The sequence below is a fragment of the Phacochoerus africanus genome, chromosome 1, assembly GCF_016906955.1.
Source record: "Phacochoerus africanus isolate WHEZ1 chromosome 1, ROS_Pafr_v1, whole genome shotgun sequence".
NCBI classification, from domain to species: Eukaryota; Metazoa; Chordata; class Mammalia; order Artiodactyla; family Suidae; genus Phacochoerus; species Phacochoerus africanus.
The window spans coordinates 204,959,272-204,979,490 of NC_062544.1; positions in this window are offsets into that span (position 1 = coordinate 204,959,272).

Genomic DNA, 20,219 nt, shown 5'->3' on the forward strand with positions numbered 1-20,219 from the left:
TGTTTATATACATTGGATATGAACCCCTTATTGGTCATATCATTTGGAAATATCTCCTCCCATTCAGTAGTTGTCTTTCTTATTGTTGATGGTTTCCTTTGCCATGCAAAAGCCTTTAAGTTTAATTACTCCATATTAACAAATTAAAGAATAAAAAATCACATGATCATCTCAATACATGTAGGAAAAGATTTGATAAAGTTCAACATCCATTTGTGATTTAAAAACTCTCTGGGAGATGGGGTTAAAATGGTGGAATAGACGGACTGGAGCTCAACTTCTCTCCTAAAAACAACAAAATTACAACAAAATGCTGAACAACCTTCAACCAAATGGACTGGAAACTTTCAAAAAAGGTATCCTACTCCTGAAGACAAAGTGGGGGCCGCATCAATATGGTAGAAGGGGCAATTATGCAATATAAGCAACCCCATACCCAGTGGGTGGGCAGCCCACAGACTGGAAAGTAACTGTATCACAGAGACTCATCTATAGGAGTGAGAGTTCTGAGCCCCACATCGGGTCCCCATGGCTGGGGATCTGGCATTGGGAGAAAGAGCCACCAGAGCATCTGTCATTGAGGAGCAGTGGGGCTTGTGCACAAGAGCTCCACGGGACTGGGGGAGACAGAGGCCCCATTCTTTTTTTTTTAACTTTTCTCTTTTTTATTTATTTTATTTTTTATTTTTTTCCATTTTTTTATTACTCAAATGAATTTATCACATCTGTAGTTGTATAATGATCATAACAATCTGATTTCACAGGATTTCCATCCCACAGCCCAAGCACATCCCCCCACCCCCCAAACTGTCTCCTCCGGAGACCATAAATTTTTCAATGTCTGTGAGTCAGTATCTATTCTGCAAAGAAGTTCCGTCTGTCCTTTTTTTCAGATTCCACATGTCAGTGAAAGCATTTGATGTTGGTGTCTCATTGTATGGCTGACTTCACTTAGCATGATAGTTTCTAGGTCCATCCATGTTGCTAAAAATGCTGATATTTCGTTCTTTTTGATGGCTTAGTAATATTCCATTGTGTATATGTACCGCATCTTCTGGATCCATTCCTCTGTCAATGGACATTTAGGTTGTTTCCATGTCTTGGCTATTATAAATAGTGCTGTAATGAACATTGGAGTACATGCGTCTTTGCGAGTTGTGGTTTTCTCTGGATAGATGCCCAGGAGTGGGATTGCAGGATCAAATGGTAGTTCAATGTTTAGTTTCCTGAGGAATCTCCATACTGCTTTCCACAGTGGTTGCACCATTTTACAATCCCACCAATGGTGTACTAGTGTTCCTTTTTCTCCACATCCTCTCCAGCACTTATTATTTGTAGACTTTTTGATGATGGCCATTCTGGCTAGTGTAAGGTGGTACCTCATCGTGGTTTTGATTTGCATCTCTCTAATAATGAGTGACGCTGAACATCTTTTCATGTGTTTCTTGGCCATCTGTATGTCTTCTTTGGAGAATTGTCTGCTTAGATCTTCTGCCCATTTTTTGATAGGCTTGTTTGTTTTTTTGGTATGGAGCTGCAGAAGGTATTTATAAATTTTGGAGATTAATCCCTTGTCAGTCGATTCACTTGCAAAGACTTTCTCCCATTCTGTGGGTTGTCTTTTTGTGTTGTTTAGGGTTTCCTTTGCTGTGCAGAAACTTTGAAGTTTGATTAGATCCCATTTGTTTATTTTTGTTTTTATTGTCAATACTATAAGAGGTGGATCTGAGAAGATGTTGCTGTCGTTTATGTCAGAGAGTGTTTGGCCTATGTTTTCCTCTAGGAGTTTTATAGTGTCTGGTCTTATATCTAGGTCTTTAATCCATTTTGAGTTTATTTTTGTGTATGGTGTTAGGGAGAGTTCTAATTTCATTCTTTTCCATGTGGCTGTCCAGTTTTCCCAGCACCACTTATTGAACAAGCTGTCCTTTCTCCATTGTATAGTCTTGCTTCCTTTGTCATAGATTAGTTGGCTGTAGGTATGTGGGTTTAATCCTGGGCTTTCTATCCTCTTCCACTGATCTACATTTCTTTGTGCCAGCACCATGCAGTTTTGATGACTGTTGCTTTGTAGTATAGTCTGAAGTCCGGGAGCCTGATTCCTCCAGCTCCATTTTTCTTTTTCAGGATGTCTTTGGCTATTCTGGGTCTTTTGTACTTCCAAACAAACTTTAAAATATTTTGTTCGAGTTCTGTAAAAAATGTCCTTGGTAATTTGATAGGGATTGCATTGAATCTGTAGATTGCCTTAGGTAGTATAGTCATCTTGATAATATTAACTCTTCCAATCCAGGAGCATGGTATGTCTTTCCATCTATTTGTGTCATCTTTGGTTTATTTCATCAGTGTCTTATAGTTTTCAGAGTATAGGTCTTTTGCTTCTTTAGGTAGGTTTACTCCTAGGTATTTTATTCTTTTTGATGTGATGGTAAACAGGATTGCTTCCCTAATTTCTTTTTCTGCTTTTTCATTGTTAGCATATATAAATGCTATCAATTTCTGTGTATTGATTTTGTATCCTGCGACTTTGCCAAATTCGTGGATGAGCTCTAACAGTTTTCTGGTAGTCTTTAGGATTCTCTTTAGGTATAGTATCATGTCATATGCAAATAGCAATAGTTTTACTTCTTCCTTTCCAATTTGGATTCCTTTTATTTCTTTTACTTCTCTGACTGCTGTGGCTAGGACTTCCAGAACTATGTTGAAGAGTAGTGGCAAGAGCGGACATCCTTGTCTTGTTACTGATCTCTTTTTGTGCTACTAAACAACCAATGGATCACTGAAGAAATCAAAGAGGAAATTAAAAAATACCTAGAAGCAAATGACAACAAAGATACGACAATTCCTTCAGCTTTTCACCATTGAGAATGATGTTCGCTGTGGGTTTGTCATATATGGCCTTTATCATGTTGAGGTAGGTTCCCTCTATGCCCACTTTATGAAGGGTTTTTTATCAGAAATGGGTGTTGGATTTTGTCAAAGGCTTTTTCTGCATCTATTGAGAGGATCATATGGTTTTTATTCTTCAGTTTGTTAATGTGGTGTATCACACTGATGGATTTGCGGATATTGAAGAATCCTTGCATCCCTGGGACAAATCCCACTTGATCATGATGTACAATCCTTTTAATGTATTGTTGGATGCGGTTTGCTAGTATTTTGTTGAGGATTTTTGCATCGATGTTCATCGGTGAAATTGGCCTATAGTTTTCTTTTTTTGTAGTATCTTTGTCTGGTTTTGGTATCAGGGTGATGGTGGTCTCATAGAATGAGTTTGGGAGTATCCCTTCCTCTGAAATTTTTTGAAATAGTTTCAGAAGGAGAGGTGTTAGCTCTTCTCTAAATGTTTGATAGAATTCACCTGTGAAGCCATCTGGTCCTGGACTTTTGTTTGTTGGAAGTTTGTTTTTTTTTTTTGGCTTTTTGCCATTTCTTGGGCCACTCCCGTGGCATATGGAGGTTCCCAGGTTAGGGGTCTAATCAGAGCTGTAGCCACCAGCCTACGCCAGAGCCACAGCAACGCGGGATCCATAACCCACTTAGCAAGGCCAGGGATCAAACCCGCAACCTCATGGTTCCTAGATGGATTCGTTAACCACTGTGCCACGACGGGAACTCCTGTTGGAAGTTTTTTAATCACAGTTTCAATTTCTGTACTTGTGATTGGGCCATTCATCTTTTCTGTTTCATCTTGGTTTAGTCTTGGAAGTTGTGCATTCCTAATAATTTGTCCATTTCTTCTAGGTTTTCCATTTTATTGGCATATAGTTGCATATAGTAGTCTCTTATGATCCTTTGTATTTCTGTGATGTCCATTGTTACTTCTCCTTTTTCATTTCTAATTTTATTGATTTGAGTCCTCTCTCTTTTTTTCTTGGTAAGTCTGGATAGGGGTTTATCAATTTTGTTGATCTTTTCAAAGAACCAGCTTTTCGTTTCATTGATCTTTCCTATGGTTTTCTTTGTTTCTATTTCATTGATTTCTGCTCTCATCTTTATGATTTCTTTCCTTCTACTAACTTTAGGTCTTGTCTGTTCTCTCTCTAGCTGCTTTAGATGTAAAGTTAGCTTGTTTATTTGAGCTTTTTCTTGTTTCCTGAGGTGGGCCTGTATTGCTACAAACTTTCCTCTTAGAACGGCTTTTGCTGCATCCCATAGGTTTTGAATGTCGTATCTTTGTTGTCATTTGCTTCTAGGTATTTTTTAAATTTCCTCTTTGATTTCTTCAGTGATCCATTGGTTGTTTAGTAGCATGTTGTTGTGTTGCCACGTGTTTGTGTTTTTTGCAGTTTTTTTCTTGTTGTTGATTTCCAGTCGTATAGCATTGTGGTCAGAAAAGATGCTTGGTATGATTTCAATTTTCTTAAAGTTACTGAGGTTGGATTTGTAGCCCAGGATGTGATCAATCTCAGAGAATGTTCCATGTGCACTTGAGAAGAATGTGTATTCTGTTGCTTTTGGATGAAATGTCCTATAAATATCTATTAAGTCCACCTGGTCTAATGTTTCATTCAGGGACCTTGTGTTTCCTTATTGATTTTCTGTCTGGTTGATATGTCCATTGCTGTAAGTGGGGTGTTCAAGTCCCCCACTATGCTTGTGTTATTGTCGATTTCTCCTTTTAAGATTGTTAGCAGTTACCTTATATATTGTGGTGAACCTGTGTTGGGTGCTTAGATATTTAAAACTGTTATATCATCTTCTTGGATTGATCCTTTGATCATTGTGTAATATCCTTCCTTGTCTCTTAAAATAGTCTTTATTTTAAGGTCTGTTTTGTCTGATATGAGTATTGCTACTCCAGCTTTCTTTTGATCCCTGTTTGCATGAAATATTGTCTTCCATCCTCTCACTTTCAATTTGTACGTGTCCCTAGAAGTGAAGTGGGTCTCTTGAAGACAGCATATATATGGGTCTTGTTTTTGTATCCATTCAGCCAGTCTATGTCTTTTGGCTTGGGTATTTAGTCCATTTACATTTAAGGTAATTACTGATGTGTATGTTCTTATTGCCATTTTACTAAATGTTTTGGATTTGTTTTTATTGCTCTTTGAATTCAGTGAAGTTGCAGGATACAAATTAATATACATAAATCTGTTGCATTTCTACACACTAACAACAAACTGTCAGAAAGAGAAATTAAGGAAACAATCTAATTCAGCATTTCATCAAAAAGAAGAAGATGTCTAGGAATAAACCTACTTAAAGAGGTAAAAGACCTGTACTTGGAACACTACAAGACACAGATGAAAGAAACCGAAGGTGACACAGATAGATATTTCATGGTCTTGGATTAAAAGAATCAATATTATTAAAATGACCATAATACTAAGGCAATATACAGATTCAGTGCAATCCCTATCAAAATACCAATGGCATTTTCTCATAGAACTAGAACAAAAAATCTTTAAATTTGCATGGAAACACGAAAGACCTTGAATAGCCACAATGATCTTGAGAAAGAAGAATGGAGCTGGAGGAATCATGCTATCTGACTATACAACAAAGCTACAGTAATCAACACAGTATGGTTCTGGCACAAAACAGTCACATAGATCAATTGACTATGATTGAATAGAAAGCCAAGAAATAAACCCATATACTTATGGTCAATTAACTTATGACAAAGGAGGCAAGAATACACAATGGAGAAAAGACTGTCTCTTCAGTAAGTGGTGCCAGGAAAATTAGACAGCATGTAAAAGAATGAGATTAGAATATTCTCTAATACTATGCACAAAAATAAACTCAAAATGGATTAAAGACCTAAATATAAGGCTGGATGCTATAAATCTCTTAGAGGAAAACAGGCAGAACACTCTCTGATATAAATCACAGCAATCTCTTTGGATCCCTTTACTAAAGCAAAGTAGACAAAAAGCATAAATAAATAAATAAACAAACACATGGGGCCAGGAAGGTACCATTCTTGGTAGATGCTAATCCTTCTACTAAACCTCTAAAATATTGTTATCTTCACTTTATTTTTTTTTATTTTTGTTTTTTGTTTTTTTGTCTTTTTGCCTTTTCTAGGGCCGCTCCTGCAGCATATGGAGGTTCCCAGGCTAGGGATCTAATTGGAGCTGTAGCCACCTGCCTACACCAGAGCCACAGCAATGAGGGATCCAAGCCATGTCTGCAACCTACACCATAGCTCATGGCAATGCCGGATCCTTTACCCACTGAGCAAGGCCAGGGATTGAACATGCAACCTCATGGTTCCTAGTCAGATTCGTTAACCACTGAGCCACGGTGGGAACTCCCTGTTCACTTTAAATTTTTTTTTTTTTACTCAATGAATTTTATTATATTTATAGTTGTACAACAATCATTGCAACCCAGTTTTATGGCATTTCCATCCCCAACCCCCAGCCCAAACCTCCCCCTTCAACCTGTCTCCTTTGGAAACCGCAAAAAACTGTAAGTTTTTCAAAGTCTGTGAGTCAGTATCTGTTCTGCAAAGAAGTTCATTGTATCCTTTTTTTCAGATTCCACATGTAAGTGGGAGCACATGATCTTGGTGTCTCATTGTCTCATTTCACTCGGCATGATAATTTCTAGGTCCATCCATGTTGCTGTATACCTTCACTTTTATGTTATTTTTATTTATTTACTTTTAAATTTTTATTTATTTACTTATTTTTGTCTTTTTAGGGGCACATCCACAGCATATGGAAGTTCCCAGGCTAGGGGTCTAATCGGAGCTACAGCTGCCGGCCTATGCCTCAGCCACAGCAATGCCAGATCCGAGCCATGTCTTTTTAGATTAAAAACTGAGGCTTGTGATCCATCATGAGCAAATCCTGACTGTGTCCAGGCCCTGACTGGTGACTATTCACCAGCTGGCTGACCCTTTCACATCATTTTTCTCCACTAGAAAATGAGAAGTGTTAGACTACAGGATGTTCTCTGAAGTTTTGCCCAGTTCTAACATTTCCTATGCTAGGAGCTGGGAAGGTTCCAGAAGTGAGCAGATTTTGTCCCTGTCAGCAAGTAGCCCGGGATAGAATGAAAGCACTGGGGGCACACACACAATGGGATGTGGCGTGAGAGCAGATGCCCTTGAAAGGACATCATGGAGGCATCCATGTGACCACCTCCCACAAACCCCTTTCTGCACTTTGTCCTGTCTTATTTTCCTGTTTTTCCTTTCCTGTGTTCCTACCATTTCCCTCCTGCTCCTCTTTCTTTTCTTTCTCCCTCTGCCCTGCCCTAGAAAGGTGCTTTTCTAACTGTGGGTTTTAATGCACTAGTAGGTCATAAAATCAACTCAATGGGTGTGGACCAACATTTTATTTTTTATTTTATTTTATTTATTTGTTTGTCTGCTTTTTAGGGCTGCACCCACAGCACATGGAAGTTCACAGGCTAGGGGTCGAATCAATAGGAGCTATAGCTGCTGGCCTACACCATAGCCAGCCAGATCCGAGCTGCGTCTGCAACTTACACCACAGCTCACAGTAACACCAAATCCTTAACCCACTGAGTGAGGCCAGGGATTTAACCCGCATCTTCCCACAATGGGAACTCCCTGGGCCAGCATTTTAAAAAATGAATTAACACAAATATAGACTATTAAAAGGTATCAATCACAGTGAAGGTAATATTGTGTAAAACTTGTTTTTATATGTGTTCTGCCCAGTAGGTGTACACTGTGTCAAGATTTGAACTTTACAGGAGTTCCCGTTGTGGCGCAGAGGAAACAAATCTGACTAGGAACCATGAGATTGTGGGTTCGATCCCTGGCCTCACTCAGTGGGTTAAGGATTCAGAGTTGCCATGAGCTGTGTTGTGGGTCGAAGACGTGGCTCAGAGCTGGCATTGCTGTGACCTGTGGTGTAGGCCAGCAGCTATAGCTCTGATTTGACGCCTAGCCTGTGAACCTCCACATGCCTCATGGTGCAGCCCTAAAAAGCACAAAGAAAAAAAAAAAAAGAAAAAATTTGGACCTTACATTTTATTCTCTGACATTAGGAAAACCCTGCTCTATTCTAAAATGGGGGCCCCTACCCTCACCTGTGGCATCTCAAGTGAGGAGGCCAAGTGCACTGACAGTCCCTAGCAGGGAGGTGGCATCTGGGTCTGGGCAATGCTCAGAGGACTGGTCCTCTCTCTAGTGCAGGCAGATCCTTGTCTGGAGTCAGGGAATATCCTAGATGACCCTGAAACAATGCAGTCATCCTGTGGTCAGGTGTGTGGGAGCCCCTCTGTGCCAGCCCTGTGCCCGGCTAAAGCCCCCTCCTGTCCCCATCCTGCAGGGCCTGTGGAGAGAGGGGAAAGCAGCCCCAGCACCAGTCGTCATTTCACCCCAGAGGCCACTTACCCCGCGGAGGGGCTGGAACTCATCCTCAGGGCTTGAAGTTTCCACGTTGCTTCCTAGCACCACCTCCACCCCTAACTAGCATCCGTAGCTGGCTGTGGATGTTCTGTAGCTGATGAGTCCTCAGGGCCCAGCCTAGCCTTCCATCTGGTGGCTCTGGGATGATTGGCACTGAGGTCATGACCCCTGGAGATGAAGCCCTTCAGTTCACGCAGGGGATGGTCAATGGCGTGGCTGCTCCACTCCTCCCTTAATGCCTTCCTGCAAGACCACCATCCCTGTGTCCCCAGTGTCTGCTCCTGGGTCCCCTTAGGGACGCAGGTTGAGTGACCGCCCTAAGGGGGCATCTCTGGGGACTACTGAGGATGCCCCAGACACATCTGAAGGAGGGTAGTGGGAGGCACCTCCCTGACCCAGTATCTCCCTGCCTCACCTCACTAGCTCCAGGTATTAAAACGGGCATTACCTCTACACTGGACAGGGTTTCTGCAGGCCTCTGGGAAGGGGCTGATCAGCTGCTCCTGGTATTTCTCATTCAACCCCCACAGCCCTGCTCTAGGGAGGACCCCAGGCCCCAGAACACAGTTTGGGGGCCTATGGGCAGCAGGTTGGGGAGCTCCCACTTGGTGGCTGCCTGCTCCAAAAGATACTGTGGCCCACCCCACCCCACCCCAACTGCTGGCTCCTTCCACTCCCTCTTCCTTCCACTAATCCTCTACTCAGAAGGCCCTCCTCCCCAGGAGCTGCCCAAGTCCTCCCCCAACGCCGCCCCTGAATTCTCACCTGAATAGAAACTCTCCCCTGCACTCAGATTCTTGTGGGATCAACCGAACACAGCTGCCAAGTCTTCCTCAGGTGGAAGGAATCTTTCTGCAGTTGATTTGCCAGAGCACGCCTTATTTAGTGAGGGGTAGACTCTAGCTGCTGTGTTTACAGGCCGAGGGAATTTAGCCAAATGATTATTCCTCTCATCTCAGTTTCTCATCTGTAAAATGGGGTTAACTCACAGAGTTTTGTGAGGCTTAACTTTTGACAAACACCTGACATCCTCACAGGTACAGAGCAGGCTCAATGCAGGCTCTGTGCAGGCTCAGTATTTGGTGGGAGTTGCAGTTCCCCGCAGTACCTTTAATAATCTAGGCACAGGACAGGTGCACAATGGTGTGGCTGATTGGTAATTAATCAATTATTTGGAGAGAGAGGCAAGATGTAGTCATCCCTCTGATTTTCCCATGGGGAAGCAGTGACATTTGGCCGAGGCTGCCTAGGAGATGAGAAATGGGCAGTAATCAGGGGAGAGAAGGAAGAAAGGAAGAAAGGAGGGCAGGAAGGTGAGAGGGCAAGAAGGAAGGCAGGGAGATAATTAAGCACAAAAAGACAATGACCTTTATTCCTGGAGGACAAGGGGGTAGGGCCATGAACACATGTGGACATGTCCTCTCAGTCACAGTTGGAGAGGTTTGAGCTAGAAAAGGGAACTTCCAGATTACAGACTTCTGCCTCTGGGCCCAGATGAAGCAGTCTGCTCCCAGGGGAGTGGGAGGTAGAGATGGGGAGAATGGCTTCGTTGGGAGCGTTCTGCCTATTAAGTCCTGCCATAAGCCCTGCCATTTATTGTGAGGACCCAGCCTAAGCCAGGAAGCTGAGGTCGCTGGATCTGCAGAGTGGCTCAGACCCTCAGCCCAGCGAGCCCTGCCATCACTGGCTCCTCAACGATTTCTCGCCAAAATTAGGGGCTTTTGCTGGGGATTGGAGTGGCCCTGCTCTGCCAGCAGCAAAGGCCGTGGGGGCCAGACCAACACCCCCACCCACCCTGCCCACCGCAGCACTAAACAACTGTCCCTTCCAGCACTCGGGATTTTCCAGCTGGATGACAGTTATGGAACTGTTCCCCGAAGTCCGTTTAGGAAACGGAAAAAAGCATCCAGGGAGAGAAAAGGGGCGGCGAAGAAGAGGACAGGCGAGTGTGAACCGGAAATATAAGCGAATTTGTTAGCCATTGCTCCTTTCCTCTTGTTATTTCAGGTCCACAAACAAAACTAAGGAGAGCCTTAGGGCATCCACTGGCTTGCTCGCCCCTGCGGGGGAGACCAGTTTCGAGTCAGAAAGTGCCGGTGCGGATAGGGCGCCTTAGGCCGCCAGCCGCAGAGCACGGACACTCATTTCAGACAATCAACGGCCCTGTCGCCTTCATTCCGGGGAGACACTGCTGTGGACGCGGAGGCAAGATCTGCCCTGAAGCAGAAGCTGTAAAAGCGCCTTGGAGCCCGCGGATCCGCTACCTTGGCGGGACGGTTCACTGCCGCCTTCCTGGAGCCTGGGGAGCGGTCCCAGTCCGCCGCCGCAGCCCACCCTTCCCTCCGCCGAGCGGCAGAAACCTAGAGATGCACCTGCGCGAGCACCCAACACCACGGAGAACTTTGCGCCCCTCCAGACGCGCCTGCGCGAGCGCAGTGACCACGGCGCAAACTCCGCAGAAAACCTGGGGATACTGACACATGCCTGCACAGCAACTCCGTGCAGACCCCGCCGAGTACCTGCAGGTGCTGACACGTGCCTGCGCGAGTGCCGCAGACTTGCGTGCAGACCTGGGTGGAAGCCACCGGGGCGAGAGGGACCCAGCTTTGCTTGGGAGGAGCGTGCAGAACTGTTGTTTCATTTCTATTTAGCTACTTATAGTTTTCCAGTTATTTGATTTTGCAGTTTTCAGTTTCACTTGTTTCAAACTTTGTGTTCAGTTATCTTTAGCTATTTTTGAATTAGCTTTTATAATTATTTACCTAAAATTATTTATTTTTAGGGAGTTTTCAGGTAGCACAGCGGGTTAAAGATCCAGTGTTGTCACTGCTGTGGCACGGGCTCGATCCTTGGCTCTGGAATGCTGCATGTGGAGGGCATGGCCTAAATAAATAAATGCGTAGTCTTGCATAATCTATTATGGCAGGGTTTTTTTTGTTTTTTGTTGTTTTTTTTTTTTCCGTTTGTTAGTCTTTTTTTTGGACCTGCAGCATATGGATGTTCCCAGGCTATGGGTCAAATCAGAACTACAGCTGCCGGCCTACACCACAGCCACAGCAACTCAGGATCTTATGAGCCGCGTCGGCGACTACACCACAGCTCAGGGCAACTCCAAATCTGAGCGAGGCCAAGGCTGGAACTACAACCTCATGGTTCCTAGTTGGATTCGTTTCCGCTGCACCACAATGGGAACTCCCCATATTTTATGCTTTTTATAATACACATTCATACAGTCAGTCTTAAACATAGAGATTTCCCAGCAGACCTTTCTACTTTGATAGCCCGGATTATCTCATCAATCACAATAATGCACTTCTCAATGAGAAGATATAAGAACATCTGGACAGAAGAGTCTTCAGGATTCTAACTAGTAGCCTCAGGAAACATATCACTGGGATCCCCTTAAGTACATTTGACCATTGACTGGCATTCACCCACTACAGTAAGAGCCCAGGGAGTTCCCGTTGTGGCTCAGCAGAAATGAATGCCACTGGTATCCATGAGGAGGCAGGTTCCATCCCTGGCCTCCCTCAGTGGGTCAGAGATCCAGCGTTAAGGTGGTATGTGGTTTAGGTCACAGATGAGGCTCGGATGCCTCCTTGCTGTGGCTGCAGTGTAGGCTGACAGCTGTAGCTCCTCTTGGACCCCTAGCTTGGGAACTTACATATGCTGCTTGTTCTGCCCTAAAACAAACAAACAAACAAACAAACAAAAAAGCGAAAAATTAAAGCCCAAAGCTTTCTCAATCCTTTGGACCTTAGTCATTTTCTTAGTCTACAAAAATGGTGACACTTGATGGCATTGGCAGAATGCAAAGTGCTCCAACCTCCTGGGCCTCCCAGGAAGAACCTCTCCACAAATTTTATGTCACAGGTGGGCTGTCAAAGGAGTCATTTCAATACCAGTCATCACTGCTGATGTTCCCAGGATGCTGCCTCCAGATGCTCTGGGACCAGTCCATTCTGTACTTCCACCATTCCCCACAGGCATTGTGTCCTCTTCTCCAGGGACTTACACACTGCAGTCACACGGGAAATAGCTGCTGAATGGTAGTTGCAATACCTTTTCCCGGCTCTTTGAAAGTAAGACCAAAAAAAGAAAAAGAAAAAGAAAAAGAGTGACTCCTCTGTAGGTAAAATTTTTGTCATCTTTCCATTTAATTAGATGAGAAAGAATGCAGAACAATGAGATCAAAATATAAAACTTTTTAAAGAATTATTTATATTCTCTATGGTTTTATAATATTGCCTGTTGCCCTCTAGAGATGACATGCTCTGCTGAAGTAGTTGGACTAAAGGCAGCCTTGATTCTGTAAAATCTGGTGGTATTCTGAATGCGTACTAACACCAGTCATGCATTACGCAATATTTAGAGAAAACAGAAATCATCTAAATTGGCATTTTCCAGATGTGTTTTTCAGAGTCAGTAAGAGACTACAAGAGGTCAGCAAAATTTTCTCTCTTAAGTTGCAGTAAAATATAGAAGAAAACATTTATCCAGGGGCAGAGAATTCCTACAGTAAGGGAACTTGTGTGCTTTTATTTTACCCTTAATTTCCCAGAATTTTTTGTGGAACTAGTTTTTGTGGCATACCATGTGTCATGTAGAGTAGTAAGCTGCTGCAACAAAGGCCCAACAATATAATGACTTAAACTGTAGGTTTATTTCTATCTCAGATAACATGCCAGGACAGGTAGGAAGACTGCCCTGCTCCACAGTCATTCAGGACTCCCAGGTTTCTTTCATCTGGTTTTTCCACCCTCTCCCCGGAATGTCATCTTTGTATAATCAAAACTGGCTCACAGGGAGTTTCCTTTGTGGCACAGAGGTTAATGAACCCGACTGGGATCCATGAGGATATAGGTTCGATCCCTGGCTTCTCTCAGTGGGTTAAGGATCCAGTGTTGTGGTTGAACTGTGGTGAAGGTCACAAACACAGCTCAGATCTGGCATTGCTGTGTCTGTGACATAGGCCGGCAGCTGCAGCTGCAGCTGCAGCTCTGATTCGACCCCTAGCATGGAAACCTCTGTATGCCACAGATGCAGCCCTAAAAAGCAAAAACAACAACAACAAAAAACACCTGAATACAGGCCTAGAGTTAATAATATGTATTATGTACTCAGATGTTTCTTTGAGTAAATTTTAAACGTTCTTATCACACACACAGTTAACTGATGATAGAGGAGTTAGTTATCTTGATCTTGGTAATAATTTTACATGTTTATTATATCGAATCATCAGGTTGTATACTTTAAACATATACAATATGTTTGTCAAGAATTCCTCAATAAACTTGGAAAAAAGTAATATGTTGTTCTAATTAAAAAAAAACAACCTTCCAAAAAACGGAGTCACAGACATATCTGCATTCCTGTTTACCGTAGGGAAGAAACTGAAGGATCATATATATATAATATTTTAAGATTCAGCTTGGAGTAGCACACATCATTTTCTCCCATATTCTGTAGGTAAAAACTTTGTCATAAGGTAACTCTTAGCGTCAAGGAGGGTTAAGAATTAGTGTCCCTAATAATGGAGGCCATTTCCCAGCTACCAGGCCATTAATATGTATCATGGTCACCCAACCAGCCTGCAGTGAAGCAGAGACTAGAATCCAGGTCCTCCAATTCTTGGCCCAGAGTTCTGATTGCCACACTAGCAATTTTGGACTCAGCAACATAGAGTCCTCCTGTATTCCAGGCTCCATGTCAGAGTACAACGTTGGAAAGTTTTATTAAACATAGGCTCCCAATTACATATCCACACTAATATAAACTTTATAAATGGATAAACTTTCAAATACAACTTTAATAGTTATATCTTACAGCTTTGTATCATGCTGCTTTCATTGACCAAGAGAATACATAATCCTGATAAGAAATAAACACGTACTGGAGTTCCCGTTGTGACGCAGTGGTTAACAAATCTGACTAGGACCATGAGGTTGTGGGTTCGATCCCTGGCCTCACTCAGTGGGTTAAGGACCCAGCATTGCGGTGAGCTGTGCTGTAGGTCCCAGATGCAGCTCAGATCTCATGTTGCTGTGGCTGTGGCTGTGGCTGTGGCTGTGGCTGGAAGCTACAGCTCCAATTAGACCCCTAGCCTGGAAACCTCCATATGCTATGGGTGCTGCCCTAGGAAAGACAAAAGGACACACACACACACACAAAAAAAAAAAAAAAAAAGGAAAAGAAAAAAAAAAGAAAGAAATACGTATACATACAATGAATAGAGATTCTTGAAATAATCACCTGCCCCCATGCCCTTGAAAAGTGGGTATTTGAGAAAGACATTTAAAATTAGAATTAAAAAGATAAATATGTATTAAAATGGGTATTGGGTTCACTAAGAATACAGAAAAAAAATTAAAGCTGGATTTTACCTCATTTTTTAAAACATAAAGAATTACTTATTCAAGAATCCAAAACTGAACTAGACTTTCTTTCATTTGAATCAGGAAAATGTGTATGACCCTACTGCCCTAGAAAGCCACCACTATGTACCAGTAGATACTGGACCAATCAAAGAATGCCAAATGTACTTGAAAACCAATCACAAGCTTCCTGCACTCTCAAAAATCCCACCCTGATGAACTAGAAAATTCCTCTCTAAAGCAACACTCACAAAAGACTGTCTTCAGACTTCTTCCTTTCAGTCTGTAACATTCACTCTTCTTTCAATCCCTTTCCATTTCTACTGTAATGAAAGTGGTGTAGTGACCCCCTTACAATAATAAGCTTTAAATAAACAGGACTTGATTAACTCTAGCGGTGGTCTTTGTCCTTTTGACAAAATAATTTCAGGTTTGTCAAATAGTGATTTAAAAGGAAATCATGAATATTCTAGAGGAAAACATGTTTTAAAGAATGTTTTAAATGGGAAGAATCTTTTAGGCAAAATCTAGAGGCCAAAAGGAAAATGTTTAAAAATTAGTCTAAACAGGACAAAGGATTAATATCCTTGATATACAATGAACTTTAAAAATTAATAAGATAGCTCAAAAGAAAAAATGGACAGATAGAAATAAACACACAATTCACAGGAACATGATTACAAATAACCAATAAATACATGAAAAGATATCCTCCTCACACATAATCAAAGAAGCATTTTTAAAAAGATTTATTACAATGTCCAATATTTATTTATTTATTTTTATTTTATTTTTTTTGCTAGGGGTCGAATTGGAGCTGTAGCTGCTAGCCTACGCCACAGCCACAGCAACATCAGATCTGAGCCTCGTCTGTGACCTACACCACAGCTCACGGCAACACTGGATCCTTAACTCACTGAGCGAGGCCAGTCAGTGCCTGGGATCCTCAATGTGCCATGGGTGCAGACTCATGGTTCCTAGTCAGATTCATTTCTGCTGTGCCACGATGGGAACTTCTACAATGTCCAATATTTAAATGTTTGACACTATCCAATATTGGTGAGGCTTTAGGGAAACAGCTACTCTCATACCTTGCTGGGAACAGTACAAAATGTTATTGAATTCTTTTTTTTTTTTTTTCCAACTGTACAGCAAGGGGATTAAGTTATATACATTACATTTTTCCCCCCACCATTTGTTCTGTTGCAACATGAGTATCTAGACATAGTTCTCAATGCTACTCAGCAGGATCTCCTTGTAAATCTATTCTAAGTTGTGTCTGATAACCCCAAGCTCCCGATCCCTCCCACTCCCTCCCTCTTTTTTTGTCTTTTTAGGGCTTCACCCTCGGCACATAGAGGATCCCAGGCTAGGGGCTGAATCAGAGCTGTAGCTGCTGGCCTACACAACAGTCACAGCAACAGCAACTTGGGATCTGAGCCGTGTCCGTGACTTACACCACAACTCATTGCAACGCCAGATCCTTAACCCACTGAGGGGGGGCCAGGGTCGAACCTGCGTCCTCATGGATATTAGTTGGGTTTTTACTCTGAGCCACGACAAGAACTCCTGTTGCCCATTTCCTAATTGGATTTCTTTGTTGGTTCATTTTACTATTTAGTTTTGACAGTTTGTTATATAATCTAAAATTCTTTGTCAGATGTATAGTTTGCAAATATATTCTCCCAATCTGTAGCTTGCCTATTTACTCTCTGAAGAGAATTTTTGCAGAGAAAGCGTTTTAATTTTGCTGAAGTCTCATTTATCTTTCCTTTTCTTTAATGAATCATGCCTTTAGTGTTATGCATAAGAACTCTTTGTCCGGCTCTAAGTTCCTGTATTAATTTTCTAGGGTTACCATAACAAATCATCACAAACATGATGATTTAAGGAATGTTATTATTTTCATCTCCTTCTGTGCCAGAATATTCATTAATTATTTTCATGTGTGCTATTTCTTATAATCTGTCTACATATGATCATTATACTTCTTCTTCTTTTTTTTTTTTTTTTTATCTTTTCTTGGGCTGCTCCTGCAGCATGTGGAGGTTCCCAGGCTAGGGGTCTAATCAGAGCTATAGCCGCCGGCCTGCACCAGTACCACAGCAACTTGGGATCTGAGCCATGTCTGCGACCTTCATCACAGCTCACAGCAATGCCGGATCCTTAATCCACTGAGCGAGGCCAGGGATTGAACCCACAACCTCATGGTTCCTAGTCGGGTTTGTTAACCAATGTGCCACGATGGGAACCCCTGGTTATACTTATTGTTAAGTCCCCCCCCCTTTGTGCTATGAGCTTTGTATCTTTGAGTATAAATTCTATTTGTTGATGTTGTTGACTGTCAGACCATGTCTGTTGGTATTTAGCCGTATATCCACTTTTCAGTAATCCCCTTTGTATTCCTGAAGCTGAGTGTCTGAAACAACTTATCCTAGATTCCCTTGCTCAATAAGTTCCCCTTAGATTCTGCAAATGGGAGACAACCATGCAAGGTTGAAGGAGGAACGGAGAAGCTATGAGTTTCAGGCGGTGCCCTTGCAGTGTCAGTGGCCCCACTCCTTTTCAGGGCAGTGATGGAACCTCTACATTCAGGCAGTGAATGCAGGTTTATAGGCCACAGCCCAAGGGCTATAGTCACTTCCTGATCTCTAGGCAACATCATCTCCCTCTATTTGCCTCTCCAGCTTTCCAAAACAATTGTGGGAAATTCCTTGACTGGTACAGTATTTTGTTCTAAAGAGTGGTCCAAGGACATGGGCTCTCAGATATATGAATCTGGAGTTGCTTATCTGAATTGGCCTCTTTTGATGGGAGTGGGTTACTGTTAGCACAAAGTATGAGTGACAAAACAGATTTGTATCTGAGATTGCCTTGGATGAAGTGGAATTGTAGCCAAGTCTTTCAAAAAGATACAGGACTTTTTTTTTTTTTTTTTGCCATTTCTAGTGATTTGGGGATGGAGTAGAAGGCTGAAGGCTGTGTTTCCTCTGCTGTCTTGCTCTGATCTTCTGGATTATTTTTCAAAATTCAGTGATTATACTTAGTTATTTCAATTAAGATTACTTTTAAAAATCACATTAAAGCAATAATATATGCTAATACTTAGCCATATGAGTGGGAACTAAATTATGTGACCTGTTCTTTCAATAACCTGGGTCCCATGTTGACAGGGGATTGAATAGTAGCCCTTTCCTGAAGGAGAGGATCACATTCACTTGGTTGTCTCATTTTAGATAGTAGCAGTTGCATCCTGGGAAAAAGACTAGCTTCAAGGCATCTCTGGCTGAATGCTTTTCAGTTGCAGCTTCTAAACCAGTATGCCTCAGAAATGCTCCTTTCCCCATAGATGGCCTTCGTGGTGAATGGTAGATTTCTTTGAAGCCTCAAAATGACAGACTTTCACAATGTCACTGGCTGACAGCCAGACCAGCATGGTCTTAGTGTCATTTTGGGGCTAAAGTCATTCCATCTTGTGCAATAGTTAAAGCTGTTGTAACCAGCTCTGTTCTCATAGGATCGGAAGAAAACAATTTTTATGCCAACCCCAAAGCTACTCTGAAGGAGGTGCATGAATCTTAGGGTTTAATAGTCCATCAGAAGAAGTGAAGCATACAGGTTTTGTAGTCAGACAGACTGGGTTCAAATCTTGGGTCTGTGCCCTGGACTAGTCACTTAACCTCACTGAACTCCAGACTCTTGATTTGTAAACTAGGAGACAGTCATAGCTATCTCTATGGGAAGCTTAAATACAATTACTATCATTTTTTTAAAAATATCTTTTCTGGAGTTCCCGTCGTGGCGCAGTGGTTGGCGAATCCGACTAGGAACCATGAGGTTGCGGGTTCGGTCCCTGCCCTTGCTCGGTGGGTTAAGGATCCAGTGTTGCCATGAGCTGTGGTGTGGGTTGCAGACGCGGCTCGGACCCACGTTGCTGTGGCTCTGGTGTAGGCCGGCGGCTACAGCTCCGATTCGACCCCTAGCCTGGGAACCTCCATATGCCGCAGGAGCGGCCCAAGAAATAGCAACAACAACAACAACAACAACAACAACAAAAAAGACAAAAAAGACAAAAAAAATATCTTTTCTCTTTTTAATTTTATTTTTCTTGTTACGGCCACATCTTTGGCACATAGAAGTTCCTGGGCTAGGGGTTGAATCAGAGCTACAGCCACAGCAACTAGCAACACCAGATCCAAGCCACACCTGCAACCTATGCCTCAGTTTAGAATAGATTGTGGCAATGCCGAATCCTTAACCCACTGAGCAAGGCCAGGGGTCAAACCCGTAGCCTCGCAGATACTTGTCAGGTTCTTAATTCCCAATGTGGAGTTCCATTACTCTCTTATTTTTGATTCAGCATTTATCATTGCCCATCTCATACCAGATCTTATTCTAGGGGCTTGGGGACAAACCATTGAACAGGCAAGGCACTTGCTCTCATGAAGTTTACATTCGAGGAAGGAAAGACACATGGTGGAACAAACCCCAAATAAATACGATGCCACAGTAAAAATAAAACACTGGCATAACCAAGAATTGTCACAGTTTCTGTTTTCTCCTGAGTGCAACACATCTAATAAACTAGAACCTAATTTTCATAAGTCGCTTCACTGAGCCAGTGGGCTCTTGAGAAGAGAATCGTGACTCCAATCTCAAAGTCCTAATGGGCTTCTCTGGACATGCATATTAGCAGGAGACGAAGCTTTAGATTGGACTTGACTTTGCTGGTAGACTTTTAGGCTCTGTGTGGCCAGCAGAGGTGGTATTTAGGGGCAGGCTCGTCCAGACTCTGCCTGAGAAATTCTGTTTCTGAATGCCTTGCAGAAGTTGTTGCTGGGGTCCTGAGCCTTTGCTGGCGTCATGATTTAATGCATCAGAATCTGTGGCTTGCAGGAACTGGCTCTGATGCTGCCGTTCAAAAATGGAATGTGGAGTTGTCAAGAAGAGTCCAAGGTGATGAACGTTGCCACTTTAAGCCTAAGCCTTCTAGGGACAATGATGTGGGTTAGAGTTGCCGGGCCTCCAGGCCACTTCCAGCCCAGAGCAGCGTTCACCAGTAGGTGGATCAGGCCCAGGCATCAGACATTGGAAAAAGGAGCACTTCACACACATATATAAAAAGTTGGTTTTCAGATCCAGCGTTGCCATGAGCTGTGGTATAGGTCGCAGACGCGGCTTGGATCCAGCGTTGCTGTGGCTCTGGTGTAGACTGGCAGCTACAGCTCCGATTCGACCCCTAGCCTGGGAATCTCCATGTGCCGCGGGAGCAGCCCAAGAAATGGCAAAAAAAAAAAAAAAAAGTTGTTTTTCAAAAACATCTCCAGAGTTTTGGCAACAAAAAACAGTGAAAGACGATATTCTAATATTCTATTTAATAAATGTTTTTCCGATATATTTAATTTGAATCCCACACAAGGAGGGCTCCAACATCTTTTGGAATTCAGGGCCTTTCAATGGTTTTAATCTGGTCCTGCCTTATACTGCCTCAGAAACATCTCCTCACA